Here is a 22,999-nt window from a genome sequence, read left to right as displayed (position 1 = left end):
AGAGTTTTTTTTTCCAAAATATAATTTATTATTGAGGTTGATGCAAAACACAAAATGACTCATTGACATCAAAAAAAGAAATAACCTAGATAATCAAGGTCACCTTGATACAGCGAAATTAACTTACCAATTAAAAAAAAAGATAATGAGAATTGCTATGCTCGAGAGAGGATATTAAGAGCGATTCCACGAACAGGGCATACCCCTTTGTGTGGGACGTCGTTTGAACCTCACCAATCTGCCTGAAATTTTCAGGGGTTGTTTGTACATATAAAACCAGCATCTGGCCAAAATATGAGCACTCTAGGTCAACGGGAAGTGGGGCAAATCTGGACACAAATTTTGAAGGTTCAAAAACGTCAAAAATCTTAAAATGGCTATAACTTAGGCAAATTTCAATTTAATTTTCAAATTCAAAATGCATCTAAAAGGGCTTGAAAAATGCAACAAAATGCAGGGAGAAGCATCCAAATTGGTTAAATCTAAAGGGAGTTATTTGCATTTTAGTGAAAAAATAGCATAATTTTCAAACTCAAATAAAAAAGTGTTCCATCCAGATATCAACTCGGTTCGACCTGCAGCTTGTAGGGGACATCTGGGACTACCATCTGAGACTGAGAACGCTTTGGGTAAGGCAGTTTAACATATTAAATAGACACTTTTTCTTTTAGTGATTTTTTTGGTTGTAAATTTTTGCTCGGGGACCCCTTAGATCAATTTTTTCGGTGATAATTTCATCATATTCGTGTTCCTGAGACAATTTCACAATAGAATCATGCATTAAAATGTTTATTTTCATAAATTTACCCTTTAAAAAATGAAAGTTAAAAAAAATCTTCGATTCACATTTATTGATAATCAAGTTTGTTTCCAAGGATACTAGATTACTCGAGAAAAAAAAGCAGCTTCTTAATTTTTTTAACATTCATTTTTTAAAGGGTAAAAATGGATGAAAATAAACATTTTAATGCATGTTTCTATTGTGAAATTGTCTCAGGAACACGAATATGATTAAATTATCACCGAAAAAATTGATCTAAGGGGTCCCCCGAGCAAAAATTTACAACCAAAAAATTCACTAAAATATCTCGATGGAACCCTTTTTTATTTGAGTTTGAAAATTATGCTATTTTTTCACTAAAATGCCAATAACTCCCTTTAGATTAAACCAATTTGGATGCTTCTCCCGGCATTTTGTTGCATTTTTCAAGCCCTTTTAGGTGCATTTTGAATTTTTAAATTAAATTGAATTATGCCGGAGTTATAGCCTTTTCAAGATTTTTTACGTTTTGGGATCAGCAGTTTTTTTGGCTTCTCTCAATTATAGTTATTGGAATTTTTGACAAGTTAAAATTAACACTTTCTGAATGAGAAGATTAGAGAAGCATTGGTTAATTTAGGGGAAGGTGGGGCAAGACGACCATATGGGGCAAGAGGAACATTCGCTCGTACGGTCGTAATTTCTACAATTTTGATTATTTACAGTATGAGGAATTGTTGCTAGCAATGCAATTAGCTGATTCTACTACCACATAACCGCCAAAATGACGTAAACGCCACGGGGCATAAGATTTAATGAAGTTTTTTTCAAAACCTTTGTTTTCTTATAATATTTGGAAAGTACAAAATAAGGCTTAGGGCACGTTTTAAGGCTCATTTTATCAAAATGCTATTTTTCCTAGATCAGTAGTGTCCCTACCAATGACTTGCACCTGTTATAAAGTATGATTTAACTTTTCGTTATTTTTGTAGAGAGCTTTTAAAAATTCTTGTCCAGATGGGGCAAGTGTACCATATGGATTTTTAGTATGGAAAAAATTACGAATTACAGCAACAACATATTTTATGCAGAAATAAATACATTAAAGTACTTAAAAACTGATGAACAATTGTTAAAAAAATTGTCCATGCAAAATATAGTGATATTATGAAATTTTACTATTTATCATCTAAGTAATAATTTTTTTTCGTAAAAGCGACTAAATTTTTACCAAAATATTATTATTTAATCTAAAAATGAAAGAAACGTTTCAATTACATTCTAACCTGATGTATCTAAGTGATAACAATTCAATTGTTAGCAAATTAACATGTTGTCTCATGCACTGATCCTCTTGCCCCAACGGGTTGTTCGTCTTGCCCCACTAGTTGAGTAGAACGTACGGAAAATCAAAAATTTTAAAATCATTTTTTTACATTGATAAACAGGATTTTTTTAAAACTTGTTATTACAAAAGTTTAGTCAAGACCTGGAATAAGATGATAATAAAAAATCCGACAGATTTTCTAACGTTTTTAATGGGTTAAACGAGCATTTCCTTAGCTTGTTACACTTGCCCCACTTTCCCCTAAACTTGATGGTCAAACATTGAACATCACACAATCGATTTAAAAAAAGTTTAGTTTATATAATTTTACTTCGATATTTATAAGTATAAAATTTTCCGGGAGTCTCGACCAAATTTCCCGGGAATCGAGGAGTCCTAAAATGATGGATTTCCCGCTCGTCACCCTCTATCTAGAATATAAAAATATCTCTGTACTTTTGGATCATTGGTAGTCAGAAAAGCTTCCCATCAGACCGTGACTTACTAAGCTTAGAGCTCACTCTAGAGTTTTTTTATAGGTCCTATAAACATATGAAACACAATAGCTTATGGGTCATTCCGTGTCAACTGGGTACACTTTTGGACGCGACCTTCACCTATTTGGACGAAACTTGGAGGGAATGTTCATCTATTGATAGTTAACAGAAACCCCAAGTTTTGTGCCGATTGGACCATCCCTTTTTTTCGACGATTTTCTAAAATGCTTTTTTTTCTTTTACAAGTAACCTTTCAGCTTATAGACCATAAAAGACTTTCTTCTGATTGTATTTTATAGGAAAATTTCCAAGGATTTCATTAAAAATAAATTTTCAACCCTCAAATGCCTTCCAACATTTTTCTTGTGCAGTTTATGGTTTAAAAGTTGATTTTCACCCATTCCTTATATTTCTAAATATTTTCTTTTATCACCATCGTGTTCTTCAGACAATATTACACAAGAATCAATGCATATCTCAAACTAAACCAAACCATTGCCGAGAAACAGCCCTTCAAAAATAAAAACTCTGAATTTCCTATGCAAAACTGGTTGCGCCATGTACCAGTGCATTGAATTGCAAGCTCCTGAAAGTAGGCCTTGAGCGCAAGCGTAGACTTCGTGCTTATTTTTATATAGAGCAGTTCTCCACGGATTCGGTCTTTTTTCTTTGATTTTAATTTTTGTATTTTTTAATCCGGCTGAAACTTTTTTGGTGCCTTCGGTATGCCCAAAGAAGCCATTTTGCATAATTAGTTTGTCCATATAATTTTCCATACAAATTTGGCAGCTGTCCATACAAAAATGATATGTGAAAATTCAAAAATCTGTATCTTTTGAAGGAATTTTTTGATCGATTTGGTGTCTTCAGCAAAGTTGTAGGTATGGATACGGACTACACTGGAAAAAAATAATACACGTTAAAAAAAATTGGTGATTTTTTATTTAACTTTTTATTACTAAAACTTGATTTACAAAAAAACACTATTTTTATTTTTTTTATTTTTTGATATGTTTTAAAGGACATAAAACGCCAACTTTTCAGAAATTTCCAGGTTGTGCAAAACATCTTTGACCGAGTTATGAATTTTTTAAACAATACTGTTTTTTTCAAAAAATCGAAATTTTGGTCGAAAAAATTTTTCAACTTCATTTTTCGATGTAAAATTGAATTTGCAATCAAAAAGTACTCTAGTGAAATTTTGATAAAGTGCATCGTTTTCAAGTTATAGCCATTTTTATGTAACTTTTTTCAAAATAGTCGCAGTTTTTCATTTTTTAAAATTAGTGCACATGTTTGCCCACTTTTGAAAAAAAAATGTTTTTGAAAAGCTGAGAAAATTCTCTATATTTTGCTTCTTCGGACTTTGTTGATACGACCTTTAGTTGCTGAGATATTGCAATGCAAAGGTTTAAAAACAGGAAAATTGATGTTTTCTAAGTCTCACCCAAACAGCCCACCATTTTTCAATGTCGATATCTCAGCAACTAATGGTCCGATTTTCAATGTTAAAATATGAAACATTTGTGAAATTTTCCGATCTTTTCGAAAAAAATATTTTCAAAATTTTCAAATCAAGACTAACATTTTAAAAGGGCGTAATATTGAATGTTTGGCCTTTTTGAAATGTTAGTCTTGATTTGAAAATTTTGAAAATATTGTTTTCGAAAAGATCGGAAAATTTCACAAATATTTCATATATAAAAACATTGAAAATCGGACCATTGGTTGCTGAGATATCGACATTGAAAAATGGTGGGCTGTTTGGGTGAGACTTAGAAAACATCAATTTTCCTGTTTTTAAACCTTTGCATTGCAATATCTCAGCAACTAAAGGTCGTATCAACAAAGTCCGAAGAAGCAAAATGTAGAGAATTTTCTAAGATTTTCAAAAATATTATTTTCAAAAGTGGGCAAACATGTGCATTAATTTTAAAAAATGAAAAACTGCGACTATTTTGAAAAAAGTTACATAAAAATGGCTATAACTTGAAAACGATGCACTTTATCAAAATTTCACTAAAAAACATTTTGATTGCAAATTCAATTTTACATCAAAAAATAAAGTTGAAAAATTTTTGCGACCAAAATTTCGATTTTTTGAAAAAAATAATATTGTTTAAAAAATGTATAACTCGGTCAAAGATTTTTTGCACAACCTGGAAATTTCTGAAAAGTTGGCATTTTATGTCCTCTAAAACATATCAAAAAATAAAAAAATAAGAATAGTGTTTTTTTGTAAATCAAGTTTTAGTGATAAAAAGTTAAATAAAAAAATCACCAATTTTTTTTACCGTGTATTATTTTTTTCCAGTGTAGTCCGTATCCATACCTACAACTTTGCCCAAGACACCAAATCGATCAAAAAATTCCTTCAAAAGATACAGATTTTTGAATTTTCACATATCATTTTTGTATGGACAGCTGCCAAATTTGTATGGAAAATTATATGGACAAACTAATGATGCAAAATGGCTTCTTTGGGCATACCGAAGGCACCAAAAAAGTTTCAGTCGGATTAAAAAATACAAAAAAAAATCGAATGACCGAAATCCTAGAGAACTGCTCTATTGGAAATTCAAGTTTTTATTTTTGAAGCCCGAGCAGAAACTTGCAATAGAGACCACAAAATACCTGGTGGTCGTTAAAGTGGACGGTTTCTATGTTTCTAAGGACCTACATAAAAGTTAATGAGCAGTTTTTTTGCTGGTCTAAATAATTTTTACCTAACTTTTAAGGATCTGAAAGGCAATATTCCCGATCGGTCATTTGGCGGCCATGTTTGTTTTAAAAAATCATTGATTCCTAGAGTTCTTTTTTGAAAAGGTCCAATAAATCAAATTTCCAGTTTTTGCTTTTTGGGTGTTTTTGAAACCGCCTTGATTCAGGGGTATTAAAAAACACCCAAAACGCAAAAACTGAAATATTGCTTTATTGGACCTTAAAAAAAAAACTCCAGATTCAGAATGAATCAATCAAAAAATGGTTTTCTTTGTGTTGTTTGTAGAAGCATTTTACATATCGTCATTATTTCTTCATTTCATTTTACTGTTTCTGAACCCTGAATTCAGAACCATCATTGACAGTCATTGCCCCAAGAGTAAAGGACACCTTCTACGACCTTAAATAGTAAAAAAATTTGACCCCTCAAAATTTATTTTTTTAAAGCGAATTCCGACTAGAGGCGTGGTTGTGTTTTAGATGGCCAACTGGTTTTTTCAAACAATAAATATTAATGTTCAAATAAGACATATAAAGAAAACGTCGAGTGCACTGGTGTAGGGGTTTGGCGACGCTGTTCGAACACGAAAAAGTCGAACAGTTATTGAGAAGCTGAAGGGCTGGTGAAATCTTGGTGAGGACTTTTCATTATTAATCTGTAAAATGCTGCATGTTCAAATTGTTAGGGCTTATTTTTCTGCTCATGTTTTTGAATTATTGGAATGCTCTAGTTTTAACATTGATTCATTAGAAACTTTCGATAGATTTTGTTTCGTGTTTATTTCTTCAATTCTTCTTTTTATTATCTCAAAAAATGTTTATCTTACCGCAACATCCAAAAAATCGACAAATTAAAAAATGTCTTCAAGCTCGGGCGCGAAATAATTCTTAAAAAACTTAAATCAATCAAAATTGCAAAATCGATCCTAAAACAAATCACACATTACAATGTTGATAATTCAGCATAAAATTTTTCAACAGATATAATATAGATTATATTTTTATAACTTCAAAAATACTATAAATGAACACAGGATAAATTCTATTTTTGCACTTTACAGCCGGCTGTACAAGTTTAATCAAAATAATGTAACATTGATGCAAGTCTTGCCAAAATACAAAAAATTAAACTCTTTTCAAACTGACCCGCAATACCTCTCGAGGTATTCTACTAACATTGAGTCCAAAACTTCCCTACAAACATCTATACCACTAAGGTGACGCAGGGATCCTTGCGCACTGAAGACATGGTATCTCCCGAGTTGGATTATTATTCCGGATGAGTGTCTATTACAACCAGGTTGAGATTTCCATAAAATGTGTCCACGTGGTTTATGGATGGTCCCTTGAGTAATGGATGATAAATAACCAGCGAGTTGCAGTTATAACTTATACCGTTCTAATTAATTTCGCGTTAATCATTCGCATATTGGGGTGTTGACAGTGCTTCGAGGTTTTTTTCTGGAATATATGAGCATGAAACTCAAAGTTCCAAATTTCCAATGGTTTAAGAATTTAATTATTTTTCTTTATTCAATATTTTGTCCAATCCTCTCACAGCACCGTGCGAAAACTTCTTTGGAGGGTCCGCTTCCGATGCCGGGGGGATCGCCGGGATCAACAACAACAACGCTAGGCGCAAACTCTCTTCAACATCAGGCGCGCGCGCTCAACTCAGTTTAGTTTGGTTTAGTCTCTCGCGCAGTACAGACAGAACACAACCTCCTTGGGAAGCGTCGTCTCGTTCCGCGCTCGTTTCGGGTTAGCTGCGCGTACAGAGAGCGCTTTTCAGTTAGTTGGTCTTGCTCAGCGGTGGAGTCTGCATGTGGATTAAAGTTCGCGCCGGGTTCCTGTCCTGTGTTGATCGGGTTGCGGTCTGCGCGTGCGGCTGGCTTATTTACTTGCGCTTAAGCGTGCGACCAGAACACACGCCAATCGAAAGTATCGCGGCGAAAAGTGTTCTTCGATTTCTCTGCTTTCGTATGCTGCGAGCAGAGTTCGGAAACTCACTCACGAGGTACTCAACTATGAGAAAAAACTAAGTTACCTGCGAGTAAATTACTCATCACTCTCGGTGAGTGTGAGGGCCTTCCTCATTTACTCACAAAGAGGGCTTTGAGCGCTCATGAGGGCTATTTTAGAAAACAAATTTCGAGATGTCAAACTCTACATCGGTGATTTCCTTGTTCACTCAACAGCGAAAAAGTAGTCCTGATGGTAGAGGCGCAGTGCTATTAATTAGAAGTTTTTGTATCACAGTGGTTCAAATCCTGATTTTTATCTGTTTTTTTTTTCAGCGAGTTTAAAAACCACAAAGGTTGTTGTCAACTTCCAGCTGTCCTACCGACGGATAGGTCGGAGGTTGTTTAGACGGGGGATGCCTCTGCGGGTGGATTTTTCAGCTTTACCAGTAGTGGATGGCCGTGTTGCTGAGGTAAGTGGCCACTCCCGGTCGTCGACAGTTGTACAAATGTGTTTTGGTTCAGCATCGGGACATGCCGAAGAAGTTGCAGTAGCCGCCGGTGGCTTTGGCTTGGAGGATCACTGAAAACTAAAAAAGGCCGATCCAGTGCTATAACAGCTTTAGGCTAGGGCCACCGGCGGCTGCTGAGGCTCCACTGGCGTGTCCTGGTTCTTAGGCAAGACATATTGGTAGAACTGTCAGCGACCGGGAGTGGCCACAGTTGCACAGCTGTCGAAGGGAGTGACCACCATTACCCACAGCAACACGGCCATCTTCTTTTGGTATGGCTGCCAACATCCACCCGCAGAAGCTGCCCCCGTCTGCGGCCTCCGATTTGTCCTGCGGTAGGTCTATCCACAACGGATTCGCCCGGTCACCAATCTTAAAATTATGAAATTAATTGCCCATCCATTGGACTTTGACAATCCAAGGTTTCTTTTGAAGCAATGAAAAAAAAAATTACAGACAGACAAAAAAAATATTGATATCACATTAATACCAACCCTGAACCTCCGGATTTATAGACATTGACGCTACCTCCAATGTACAACCGATTGATAAAGACACATGATTTTAAATTGATGTTGTCATTGATTTTGTAAATAACAAATTGTTGGAAACGGCCTACTCACACCCTCATTTTACTCAAATATGAGTAAATTTACTCAGCCCTCACACTCACGGTGAGTATCGAGAGTGTTTGCTGTGAGGAAGCCTACTCGATTTGTGAGTGTGAGTGGTTTTCCGAACTCTGGCTGCGAGTCCCCGCGAGGGAATAAATTATTTGATAATAACAACGGAACGGAAAGTATTTATGTGATCGCATTTGGATGTTCCGGCGAAGACAGTGCGGATAAGAAGTGGATAACTTAAACTGCGCGAGGGAATTAAATTCGACGCTCTCGTTGACGAATGATTTTCTGCGGTGAATATAGTTATTCGGAATCGTTTTGTGAGTTTTTTTTTCTCTCGTGAGTAAATAGTTTAAAGTGATTATTCTAAAGAGAAACCATTGCAGTGATAGTGATCGATCATGGATGATCGCGATGCATTTGGTTCAAAGGGGGTTTTTGAAGTGAATGGAGTATTAAAACGGCATCGAAGCGATCCATCTTGTGGCCACAAGGTGGTATGCGCGGCGAGAAGAGCACAACACAGCACAGGAGAACCATTGACGAAGAAATCTGGTGCAATAAGGATCAGCATGAACTCGAACTCGAGTGGATGATGAATACGCGCGCTCAGTTGGAAAGCTCTTACTCATCCAAAGTGGCCTGCGGCGGTGATGGTGCAAAGGAACCAGAACTCTTCCTCTAGCAGCTACAATGCTGATGATGATGATGGTTCAGCTCAAGTGTTCTGTTCTAGAGACCCCACGAGGGAGTGTTAATTTTATTGATTGCATTTTGCCGCCTTTACCTTTCCACACGCGGCGAAGTCTCGTCATATTTTCCCTTGGGCCATCGCGGCTATTACCGTGTCTATTATGAGATGATGATCTCTTCATTCAGCATGTTTTCACTTTGTCTATCGGAAAGTTACGCACGATCGTCGCGACCCATCACACGTCAGATCCCATGACTAAAACGCGCGCGCAAGTGGCCGCCGCGGTCATCGAAGACGCAAAAAAAGTACTTTACTACCATTTTATCGGTTGCGTCTTTTTAATGCTTCCTCATCGTGCCACCGCGTGGAGACCCCGAAAAAAAGTGTGCTAATAAATAGTGCTTAAAGATCACTGAACTTGGGTGTGCTAGTAATACAAAAAGAGCACTGCCGGCTGGCTGGCGCGAGGGGAAAAAGTTGATGATTTTCGTAATTATTGGCCCGGCTGCAATTACTGTGAACCCCCCCGAAAAAAAAGAAGCTGAACGTTGACTGTGTGTCGTCGTCGTCGAGTTGCTTGCGCATGGCGCTTTTCGCGAGTTGGCCCTTCAAGTCCGACTGCGTTGGGCGTTCTCTGTACGCGCGCAGTTCGAGAAATTCAAAGATTCGTCCCGAAAAACGACGACGTTACACAATTGAAACCAACACACGCTTCAATGGGTCGTAATTTGCGCGTTGCAAGTAACGCCGAAATTAGTCCCTCCTCGGAGCGACGCACAACTTTCTCCCCAAATTCTCTCGGTGTCTGCAATTTGAATTAAGCTGTTTTGATATTACAAACATCATCCACCCAATTGCATGCAGTGGCAGTGGTAGTGGCGCGATGGTGGGCCAATTTTGGCTCTGGGCTTCAGCTGCTACTGATGGTTGGTCACTGCGAAAGGGCCAAAACTTTGCTCGACCGAAACTACTAAGGTTTGGTCGCCGAAAAAATGAGAGAATGAGAAGCACTTTTTGCTGAATTTAAAGAAATTTTCTGCAATCATTATAGTGAAAAGGTTTATAGTATTTGAGAAAGTACCAATTAAATTGTTGGTAAAAAAATAAAAAGATTTTTCTTCTATTTTTGTTGTGTGTAATGAAGACCAAAAATCGGAAAAGACGTTACCCTTCAGACAAGAATTACAAAATTCGATTGATATTAGGCAATTTTTACAATAGCGTGCCTGCGTACCTTTATAAAAAAAAATTGCAATTCCATCGTGAAACTATTTACTTTTCCTGTCATTCTTGAGCGACGAAACAGCCTACTTTTCTGTACCAAAAATAACAGAATCGAATAGTAACCCTTTTCAAAACAAATGCTGAAAAGTTCTACTTTTCAGCACTGAAATGGATGTTGAAAAGTTGAACTTTTCAGCATTTGTTAGGAAAAGTTATACTTTTCTACATTTTTTTGATTTAAACTCGATGCAAAACTTGATTTTTTCATCACTCGTCGTATTTATCCAACTCGGTAAACCTCGTTGGATAAATGTACGATGCGTGCTGAAAAAATCTTCTTTTTGCAACTTGTTGCATAAACTACTATTTGTTTATTGTTTTCTCTTTTGAATATTGATCCTGGAAGGACATACATTTGAAATAAAATTAGACATAACCTTATTTAACATTTTTAATATTGTTTATTCATCAAACTTATGTTGACTAATTACAATATTCCTTACATGCTAGATATTATTTCTATTGTACAGATTTTTCCCTAGTTTTAATTTCGACATGTTACAATTTAGGTACGGCAATGTTTCATTATAATAGTGCATCATTTGATTTGAAGGAGAATTTTTCAAATAATATGTAGTACATGCAGATAAACAAAAAAGTTGTGTATGTCTTAGGGACCATCCATAAACCACGTGGACACTTTTTTTTAATCTCAGACCACCCTCCCCCGCCTCCCCCCCTCTTGGACAATTTCCATACAAAACAATTCTTTTTTGTATTTATCGTGGACAATCGCTGACCTCCTTTATGATGTAATTTAACCTCTATAAAGAATGAAAAAGTGACAGTACACTAGAAAAGTGGTAAAATTAGACATTTCTTCTGACGTAAAAGATGTACCCCTTCCCTGATGTAATATTACCGTGGTTTTTTTTTCACTGTGTATGGAAATTTCAATTAAATCCAAATTGGGTTCACAAGTGTCAACTACAGAAATGTGCAAAAAAAATCCACTTTTATCATGCAGAAACGCGATTTGGGGTAATTCATCCATTCCAGACTGTCAAAATTTCAAAACGTCAGCGTTCATCGCCTGTTGCTGTTTGAGGCTCTGAAAAGAAATATGCATTGGATCTTGTCTGGTTGTCTGCCTGTGTGGATCAATCAGACCGCGTACCGGACTTGTTTTATGTGACTTTGCCAATGTTTTTAAAAATGTCATTTTTTAGAGGTCAACTTTGACTATGTTTTTCACTTTCACATTTCCTATATTTTAAGTTAAAAAAATGTATGCAGTAATTTGTGTAGTGTCCCAGACTATGTCTCTACGCATTTTTTTTACAATTTAAATGATAAAAGTGGCTTTAAAAACATGAAGAATTAGAAAGGCAAAATGTAATGATAGGAGGTGGTAGAATAGACCAAATACTACCAAAAACAAAGATAAACTAAATAAATGCAAATTTAAATACTAAACACAAAAAGAAAAGAGAAACATAAAACAGGAGAAGTAAAGTTTTTCGTAGAACAAAAGTTGCTCAAAATGACCTCTTAAACACGGGAAAAATGAAAAATTTCAAAAAAAATTGGGCAGTTGAGGGTTAAGGATGTTGCAACTATTTTTCATTTTTTTTTGTCTCACCTCCTCAAAAAACGGTCCTAAATATTAGATGGCATTTTTTTCTTCAAAAACTTCAAAATTTCTATGTAATTTTAAGTACAACAAATTGGAAACAATTAAAAATTCATTTCCTTGCGTGTATAATTATTTTTAACATGTTTGCGTTAATTTAAAAATGTTTTGAGTTTCAGTAAACTTTCTAAAAGTTTTTTTCCGCAAAAAAATATATTCGTTAAAACTTACATTTTTGTTTTAGTACTGCTGTATAACGCATTTTTCATGCCTTTTTGCATTGAAATTTATTGTTTTGCCCCCACCCTCGTACCTCGGCCAGAGGGACATTTTTTTAAATATTTGCATCGTCCTAAACACTCGTTAATAACGGCAAAGCATTTTAGACTACAAATTGGTAAATGTAGTTAGGTTACGGTTTGAGGCTAAAATAGTTAAAAAATTGTTAATGTCATTTCAAATTTTTGGTTTTGGTTAATGGTATGCAAAATTCAGTTATTTTCAAAATAACATTAAATTAATTTAATATAAAATTACTAAGGCCGTTGCAAATATTCCCTCCCCCCTTCCTCCCCTCTTTTCAAAATCGGTTCAAAAAATATTTTTTTTTTTAAATATCAAATGTTTAATGAAAATAGAAGTCACAAAAATTTGTAATGCATTTTCCTGCGTTTAAAATTATATTAAGGCTAAAAAAATGTTGAAGACTCGTTAAACCGGTCCTTTGTGCATGACGAAGGCCGATTTAAGAAAAGTTGTTTATGTTTTATGTTATTCGTATAACAAATCGTCAGTTTTTGATTTTTGTAATTTAAAAAAAAACAAGCTTTCAAAATCGGGTTCCGTCATGCATACGGGATATGTCTTCACCCCAAATGTCAGCCGATTTGGTCAATCCAATCTTGAGATATCGTGGGGACCATCCATAAAGTGATTGTAAGCTAAGTAAGGTACACAGTAAAAGTAACCTGCTTCAGTGGAGGGCAATCTAAAGGTCGTCATTTCGAATCCCAAGGTGAAAGGGAACTTGGTATTAAAAGAGGTTATATTAAGCATGTCTGGGATCGATCAAAAATTGTAAAATTCCGTTGAACAGTACCGTAATCTGGGGCGAATCGGGACTACAGTCTGAATAGGGACAGCAGTGTTTAGAGCACTTAAAGCTTTTAAATTTGGACACATTTTGTTGGTCTGAGTCTGTTCTAACCGAAACCAACCAGAAAAATTAAAATATTGTGCTCCAACATGGTTAAAACTGCTGTCCCAATTCGCCCCATGTGTCCCGATTGACCCCAGTTTACGGTACAGTAAAAACTTTTTTTTCGACAGAATTCGTCCGTTCTTAGAAATTGTGAAGACTAATGAGTGCAAAACAACTCGGCAAGTGTAAAATGCATTTTATAACAGTTTTTTCATTGAAATTTTTATGTTTGTAATTAACATTTTAAGATTTTTTTTAGATTATTTCATTTTGCAATTCCACATTAAATTTTAGAGAAAAATTGCTCTGATGTAGCTTTTTTATTGTTCACATTTCTACGCGTACAGACCATACGGACGACTGCCTTGGAGTTGGCGAAAAATAATGTGAAATAAACCTTCGGATTTAATGATACATTTGTGGTTTCGGCAGTAACGGCGGTTTACATTGAATTTTACAAATCTCAACATAAATTATGCGAACATCAGCACGCATCATACAGGTCGACGAAAATGAAAAATTGAAATTACTGGAAAAGTACCAGCAGTGCCAGTGTGAAATTGTGCAGACGTCGCCGGGTCGTTGCAAAACACCTAGTTAGGTGTACAAACTCCGTTCAGGCCGGTCGAAAAAAAAGTTCGCGAGTACAAAGTTTGCATATGCACAGTACCTGCTATACATCAGTCAGTGCTTGATCCGAGCCGCAGCCGCGTCGAGGTGCGGGAAATTCCCAAGAGAAGTGAAGAGTGAGTGTAAAGATTTCAAAATATTTTCCCGCCATCGGAAAGATTTAATTGAAATAGATTTCATTCCGGTCTGGTGGCGGTGGGGCTGGCGTTGATGCGTTTCCACGAGACACGCGGCGGTTCGTGTCGCATCGACTTGTCATGACGGGCTGAAGAAATACGGAGAACTGGCCGCCCCGTGCCGGTCGGAACGAACGCGGCGGCAGCTCGCCTCAACAAAGACCGCGCGCGGGCCCGCGTTGATGCAGCCAGTGAGTGGTTTACAAAGAAGTCAGAAGTGGAAGCAAGAAGATTAAGAAATCAAAGCTGACGAAAGTGAAGTGAGATCACCGCGACGGTGGTGGTGTTGTTCAGGAGAAGGAAACAAAAAAAAGGTTCAAGAGCACCAATATATCTGGGATACAGTTGAAGGAAGTCGAAGGAAGGAAATCGAAGAGAGCAAAGATTGATGATAAAGAGTGAATAATAAAAAAAGAAGGTGATGATTATGATTGAATGTCATGTGGAGGAGTGAAACGAAATGGAATAATCAGCGAAGCCAAATGAGCCTGATTAGTGAGTGATAGGAGCAGCAGCAGCAGCACGAAGCGAGACTTAGGCTGGCAAAACGAGAAACGAGCAAAGTCGCGATCACCGAACGAACTCAACCTGTGGGCTGACCCGAGAAAGCCTCCTTCTCCTAAATGGGAGTCAACTGTACGATAGTTCCAGGATTGTAAGTGGATAATTAATATTAAATTCCCAATTATGGGCGGAACCAATACTAAATTCATGTTAATTGATACGTTCATATCTAGATCACGGTACAAAACGTTTAGCCTGAATAATCAAAAACCCATGAACGGTGATTCAGCGGAAAAAGGGTGTTTGATCTATTTAATACGGTTTACACCGTATTCAGATAGGATAAGGGTTCTCAAATATGCATGTTGAATTTACTAAGTTTATTTTAAACCCTAAAATATTGAAAGATCATTCATAATTTCAGATCAAAAGATGCAACATATTAAAATTAAATTCCCGTTCCATATTTCCAAGAGCACTTTAAAATGGATTTTACATGATGACTAGAGTGGCTCAAATTTGACTTTTCACCATCCATTGAAGGGCTGAATGTGTGAGTGTACTTAGTACTGAGCTTAACTCCAGAATATCGTCGTGATTGTGCTATCTTGTCACAAGTGCATTTTGGGACCAAATTGAGCTAAGAACGCCATTTTGTGCAGCTCTCAATGCCTCACTTTTGACATTCTCCCCAAAATTCGAGCATCCCAAGCCAAGTACATTTTCATACGTTTTTTGAGGAAAGTCACTAGTAAGTTACAATTCGGCCCTGTCTAAATATTTTTGAAAAAATCAAAGTGCACGTTTTTCTGGGGGCCACCAAGTTCAAGCTGAGTCAGCGCGGTCATTTTTGTAAACTTGTACAGTATGTAAAAAAAGTATTTAAAAAAAGTAGTATGTAAAAAAAGTATTTACCCCTTGGGCACTATGCACATTTTGTGATGAAACATGTAAAAAATTTAAAGTTTGACAGGAACCTAGTACTACGTTTTGTTCAGAAACTCATGCCAAACATTTTGCTACAAAAAGCTCATGAAAAGATGATTTCTATAAAAAGTTATATAACAAATACTATTACGAAAATAAAAAAGGTGCAAAAAAAGTTTGTACACCTTTCGAAAAATTAACATAAATAATTTTATTTGTTGACAAATCACCATAAATCCAGTCTCCCAACTCCAAATAGGCATCCTTGACTGATTAAAAAAATAATTTGGATTGATAAAAAAGTTTACTAACTACTTAGTATAAAAGTTTATATAACTCTGGAAATTCTATATAAAACTTATCTAAACTTAATTTTGCAAACTTTTAATTCAACTAAATGTCAATATATTACCATAGAATTGCTAAATAAACATTTTGGAGTGGGTATAACACCGTTTTGTGGGTATTTGTATCGATAGAATAGATTTTTCGTTGGAATTTCGTACCAACCCGGAATTACGTCGTAGGAAAATCCGCCGGCATCCGAACCGGTACACGATTCACAAGTCAACCTATGTGGAATCGGAAAGGACATAAAATTTCCGATCTTTTGATACCCAAACATCTAAGTTTTCTTTAAAACCCACGTTTTTAAATACCTGGGCAAAAAGTAAGTTTGATCCACGAGAACAAAAATTACGAAATTCCATACATTTTTGGCAGGTTGCTCAAACGAAACCATAACAACGTTTTTGCTTAGGTATTTAAAAACGTGGGTTTTATAGAAAACCTAGATGTATGGATATCAAAAGATCGGAAATTTGATGCCCTTTCTGATGCCACATAGGTTGACTTGTGAATTGTGGACCGGTTCAGATGCCGGCGGATTTTCCTACGACGTAATTCCGGGTTGGTGCAAATTCCAACGAAAAATCTATTCTATCGATACAAATACCCCCAAAACGGTGTTATACCCACTCCAAAATGTTTATTTAGCAATTCTTTGGTAATATATTGACATTTAGTTAAATTGAAAGTTTGCAAAATTGAGTTTAGATAAGTTTTATATAGAATTTCCAGAGTTATATAAACTTTTGTACTAAGTAGTTAGTAAACTTTATATTCAATCCAAATTATTTTTTTAATCAGTCAAGAATGCCTATTTCAAGTTGGAAGACTGGATTTATGGTGATTTGTCAACAAATAACATTATTTATGTTAATTTTTCGAAAGGTGTACAAACTTTTTCTGCACCTTTTTTATTTTCGTAATAGTATTTGTTATATAACTTTTTATAGAAATCATCTTTTCATGAGCTTTTTGTAGCAAAATGTCTGGCATGAGTTTCTGAACAAAACGTAGTACCTACTAGGTTTCTGTCAACATTAAATTGTTTAGATGTTTCATCACAATATGTGCATAGTGCCCAAGGGGTGTAAATACTTTTATTACATACTGTTTATGTCAGTGTTATAAATGTTATCTCATATTAAAAACAAAAAAAACAAACAAAATAACTAACAATTCACGAAAAGCCCAGCAAACTCAGATTTGAATGCATGTTTTGAGGATCGACTCGAAATTCTCACTGTGTTAAAAGATCATAATATGTATAATATATCGGTATTTGAGTTGGTTTCAGGCTACTTACCTTACATCCGTGTCAATGCGAAAAACAAATTTCAGCCAATTTGGTCAATCCAATCTCGAGATATCGTAGGGACCATCCATAAATAACGTGGACACTTTAGGGTTTTCGATTCTGAGTCGATTTTGATTAAAGAGCTTCTGAATATTTAAATCATGATGTTTTTACCAATTTTGAAAAGTGATTGTATGCTCAGTAAGTTACACAGTAAAAGTAACCTGCTTCAGTGGAGGGCAATCTAAAGGTCGTCATTTCGAATTCCAAGGTGAACTTGGGAACTTGGTATTAAAAGTGGTTTGTGTGATCTCCACATCCAAGACTTTGGATGCCTAGGTTTGAGTAGAAATCTTACAAAAGAGACATTCTAAGACCTGTGGCTTGGAGAGCGAAGGGTTTCGTTTTACACAAGGAAAAACGTATAATTGGGTCCTAAAATGAAGCTTAGATTGCTGATATTATTGTTTGCGATAAAGCTTATTTTTCTGAGTACAATGACCCTTTTCACGACCACAAAGAGTTTTGAATGGATTTTTAAATCAATTTTGAAAAATTAACCTCGCGGTCCTTCTTGACAGAAAAGCTCCTACTTGACAGCTCGTTCCAAGGGGACCATAGTTGATCCATCGAAAAAATGTTGTCTTGTCAAATTTTTTTTTGCATTAAAATGAAAAAAAAAGTGATCAGAAATAGTTTTGAATCGTGTTTTTTTACCGATGTACATAAAAAATGACATAGGGCTTTAGTACCCAATTTGGAATGTTGAACATTTGGGTTGTGGAACCTTTCCTATTTTTTTGAGTTATTTTACCTAAAATAATGTATAAAAATGTGAGATTCAACAGAAACTGAAGAAATTTCACCAGCTCCTTTTGTGAAACTACACATCCTTTACGTAAATTATGACACCATTCCCAGATGTGATATTCCCATTTTTTACTGTGTATTGTATTAAAGTTTAAAACATCTTACAAGTTTTTTTACTTCAATTTCATTCCTCCCCTTTTTAACGGATTTTTCGGACGCTATCATATTAAATGCATGATTGTTGAAATTGAGCGATTCAAATGCGAGATTATTCATCTGATCGGATTAATCTCTGCCTGGCAGCCACCTTAAGACCACATTCATTTATTTGAGTGCGCTTGTTGATACAAATGAGGCGGCGAAAGATAAACAAAACAAAGAAGAGAGAGATCCCGAACGTGGACAACTTGAAGACAGCCCACACGTGGATCACTCTCGGCGGCGGAAAGAAGGACAAATTGCTTACAAGCGCGCCGTTCCGTTCAGTTAAGTGTGGGGGGTTAAGCCGAAGTTGCCTTCGATATCTCATGGGCAGAGCTGGAATGAATTTTGCGAGTTTAAAATTTTATTAAAAAATATTCTTGTTTCAATGTTCCCGCATCATGGCAACAAAAGGAGAATGATTTCGACCGAAAGATATTTTCGCAACCCGTGAGATAATAAGTTTACCCAAGAATTATGAGTCACAAAATCGCATTCGCTACCGCAACGGTTACTGTCAGCGTGCCTCATATGCAAAGTCACCACTTTTACCCAGTAGCCCTCCAAGGATAATTTATGTTCGCGTGTGAGGAAAATTAAGAAAAAAAAATCTGAAATTGTGCGGTTAATTAAACTAAAGGCAAACGACGCTAAGCCAATTTTGCGGACCGAAAGACCACCTACGCTATATTAATAAAAGTTTTATGTTTCTTGTGGTTCGGCTTGAAACGAGTATTGAATTCGATTTTTTTTTCTGTGCAATAAAAAATCGATTGGATGGCTTAATTTTTTTTATCAATTTGTATTTTTTGAAATTCATTGTTAAAAAACTCAGGGCTAGGTGGATTAATGGACATTTTTTTTACAAACACGGTTCCCTGGATACCGCCGCAGTTAAATGTGAGCTCATTAGTCAAAATATCTTGGAGAAGCGATAATCAGTAGCAGTTGGTATGTTCCATCGTTGGTGGAATTCCCACTAAAAGTGGTGTATCTCTAGTAGTTTGGCCCATCCTCACATGGATATATTTCTGGATTAATATATGGGTTCGCTTCGATTAAAATTAAACAAAATAATAAAATTCAAAACCAATTAAGCAACTGTCGAAGTCATAATTTTGATCAATATTTTGATAATTTTGCTTGATTTCGGTTTGAGGAGAACCATTAACCCTTTAGCTTAAATTTTCATGGAAACTTTGGACCACACTAATTTTCCTTTTGTTGGCATTCCAAGACTCACAATGCCAAAGCAATGATATAAAAAGTTGGTTTTTGGGTCGCATTTTCAATAATTCCTCTCTACTTGACACGAGAAGTATAATTTATTGTCGTGTATTTTTAACTGCATAGAAAGTGCACATCATGCAAATTTCATGGTAATGATCGCGAGGAATATTTATTTTTCCCAGGATTTATTTTCGACCTTGACTGCAAGAGAGAGAAAAAAGAGGCAGTACTTGTTTGTCTTTTACTCACTGCGATTGCATCGAAATTGCTTCTTCACAGCCTAAGCCAAACACCTAACAACCCTCAAGTGCACTTGCAGCAGTGCTAAGGTACATCTGTTTGTGGTTGCTGAGTTGAGAGTATGAGCAGAAGGGATTTATTGAACTCTCGTGCTGGTCTTATTGGTGGTCTGGGAGTTGTTGCGGCGGCCAGAATCGGCAATCATTACTGGGTCATAAATAGTAAATTTGAATAAATAAATAAATAAACTATCTATCGTGTTCGTATATCTATTTGAATGGTTAACTTCAACTGCACTTCGCCGTTCCGTCGATCGGTTGGCGGAAAGTCTGCCAGTCTGGATTGGTCGGGGGCTCCTGGCTGCGAGCAAGTTATAAACGACCGAGTTTTGAGCTCTTCTTAAGGTATAGAGCTGGATGCCCTGCCGGCACTTATAATGGTTTGCGCGCGTACTGCTGCCATCAACGATTGTGCCGCCGCAGCAGCAGAGCCTGTATTTTATATTGCGAAGAGCGCGCGCGCGAGCAAGGAAAGCCAAGTCCACATGAAATATGGTCACGATGCTACAGTACTATCATTATTACTTTTATCTTTGTACCATTTACTAAATAAATCGTCAGAAGACGTCCATTTAGTGTTGATATTTGTTTATTCAACATTTCCCATAGTAAGATGTTTGTTTTCTAGTTTACTGAAAAAAGATTTAAGAGTTATTACGTTACTTCCTAGTCGAACAAAGGATAGTCAGAGACATTGAATCCTTATCTTATATTGAGTTATATTGAGTTATAGGCTTTTTTCTTAGAAACAACAACAATGTTAAGACTAATTTTATTTTATCAACATCAAAAGGTTCAATACTGTAAAAAGCTTTGCAGAATGTTATCAACACATTTTAGTTGTTTTGTTCTTTGTACTATTGAACCTATTCAATCACTCTAAAATTTTGGAGGGATGTATTATCGTATACAAAACTGTTCCATGTCAATTTTTGACAGTATTACTTTTGTTTGGCAGAATCTAAGAAAAAGTGTAGTTTATTCAGATAAAACTGCGTAAGAACAACACTGTTTGTCTCATCGTTACATGTCTAAGCATAATTTCGAGCTTAATTTTTCAATGAATCTTTTTTTTACTAAGCAGTTTATTTTGTTTTAATTGTTGTTTACTTGTAGGAGAGAGTTGAGAGTCTTGATTCCCTTTTTCAATATCGCGCATGGCATTCTCCATTTATCACAAAATTACGAACATTCTACAAGAGTGCACCCAGAACTGGGCATCGGAATACGAGAGGATAAAAAGCACGGTTCGGTAGTAAAATGGTACTGTTTGCGGACGGAGAGGATAAATCCCGAAATTACAGAGAGTACAGTCATCCCACATATTCAGAACACCCACAAATTCGGAACACTTTTGTGATAATTTGTCAATAACATGCCAAATGCAGCTTTTCTGTCGACCCTACTTTTTTTAGGACCTTCATTTGGACATTCTTTTACTATTTCACTAGTAAAAGTAGTACTTTTTGAACAAAAAATCTCATTTCAAGACTACTTTATCCAGAGCAGCAAAACACTGCCTACAAATTGCATGTTCCATAATTGTGGGATGTTATTGTGCCCCCCACAATTGTGGAATACCTGTATTTAACTGATATTTTCACAAAAAAAGTTATTAGACCATGTGTAAAACATCACTAAGCTTGAGTTTCATTGGTTTCAGTATGTGAAGTCATTATTTTGTTAAAAATATGTACTCCTGGAGAGAGCCAAAGTTTGTTTACATCCGTAAGAAAAGAGTGTTCTGAATTTGTGGATTGGTCAGGTCAATGTTGTTCTTTAAAAAATGATATAAAACGTTAAAAATAACAATCGGACGATACATCAATCGAAAAAACAAGAAAAGCTTTCACATTAAGGTAAAAGCAAATCATTATGTTCAACTATCGATTTTCTATGATTTTTGGAACATCGGCCGATATGTAAACCGATCCGAATATGTGGGGTGACTGTACTTTACTCATATTTTCATCGTTCCAACTTTTTCAAAAAGACTGCCTCCGCGGAATTTTTGGCGAATTTTTTTTTACACGCGAAAAAAAAGTTGGAACGATGTTTTTGATCGCAAAAATTACAGATTTGATCAAATTGAGTTCTGCAAAGTTCTAGGATCATCTAGACATCCTAACAAATCACTGGAAAAAAGAATCGTCTTGATTGGGTGAGTTCTGCCCGAGAACCAGCGAGTTGAAGTTACCGTTCCAACTTTTTTGGAGCCTTGGGCGTTGGAATGTTAAAAAAAAACTGCGTTTTTTAAATAATGAGGGTTATCAACCCCTTACATACTTGAAAATATTGTTTTACCCACAGATACAGTTACGCGTAAAAAAATTGCAAAATTATTATTCTAGATAAAAAGTCGTTCAGTAAAAAGGCTTTCTAAATTTAAGATGAAATGAAGCCATTCTCAATAATATTCTCAGGTCTTGACGGTCTTCATTGCAAAATTACTACGTTCGAAGGCTTGAATGGGGATGCCAAACCTCATTTAACACCAAGCTCGTTTCCACCCCGGGACTGATACTGATGACTTTTGGATTCAGAATCAATCCGCCACTTTTAACTTGCACCAAAGTAGGAAAGATAAAATGATGAAATACTAAAAATCACATTTATTATGTATTGTGTTTCTAAACAGCTATAACCTCGAACCCGTACGAGGATACTCGATCAAGTGCAACTGCTTCTCCAACAGAAAGGCACTTCATCTGTTGCGGTGACACTAATCACAATCATGCAATCAGTATAATTCATGGTGAAGTACGTTTTTTAAACGATTAACAACCATGCAAATTGATGTCTTTGTCGAGTTAAAAGTCATGCAGAAAAGTGTTATATTGAAACGTTAAAAGACGACCCTCTCATGGGAAAGAGACATTCTGGCTGCGAAGACGACGACGACGACGGCAACAACGGACGGACGCGGACCATTCGACGCTACATTAACAGAAAGTGACCTGACGAGTGAAACGTAGACGACATCGTTCCCGCCAGTCAGCCAACCAGCCGCACCAAGTCCAAGTCAGAGAGTCTGATGTGTTTCCCCGATGCCGCTGACTGGGTGCTGCCAAATGTGTATAAGGCCAACGGGTTGAGGTCTTTCCGCCGCGTTCCTGGCTGGCGTTGATCGTCGTGCTATGCTCAACAATTTATACGCGCACGCGTACCTCATTCTACGCGAATTAGCATTGGATGGTGTCGGTAGGGTTACTGTGTAATGATTTGGAGCTATGACTTACTTATAATGTAAACCATATCGTGATGTCTTTTTTCGAGGTGGCTCTCAGATTATAAGGCTATTCAACTTGGTTGTAGAAAATCCTCTGGGTTGATATCTTTAAAACACACAAACTTGTCTAGCAATTTCTACGAAGTATTTTGCTAATAAACATTAAATAATGTTAAAATTATTAAACTCAAAACTTAT

At 36.1% G+C, this 22,999-nt stretch overlaps 1 protein-coding gene across 1 annotated transcript in view; it reads left to right on the top strand.

The window, feature by feature from the left end:
- Positions 1-13,500: 13,500 nt before the first annotated feature.
- Positions 13,501-22,999, top strand: part of LOC120421153 (uncharacterized) — a 64,819-nt gene continuing 55,320 nt past the window's right edge. Inside the window, exon 1 of the mRNA XM_039584347.2 lies at positions 13,501-14,614. The gene's annotated coding sequence lies outside the window, so the exon portion shown is untranslated. The remainder of the gene's footprint in view (positions 14,615-22,999) is intronic.

This window comes from Culex pipiens, chromosome 3, assembly GCF_016801865.2.
Source record: "Culex pipiens pallens isolate TS chromosome 3, TS_CPP_V2, whole genome shotgun sequence".
Taxonomy (NCBI): Eukaryota; Metazoa; Arthropoda; class Insecta; order Diptera; family Culicidae; genus Culex; species Culex pipiens.
This window is presented reverse-complemented; position numbering and strand designations above follow the sequence as displayed.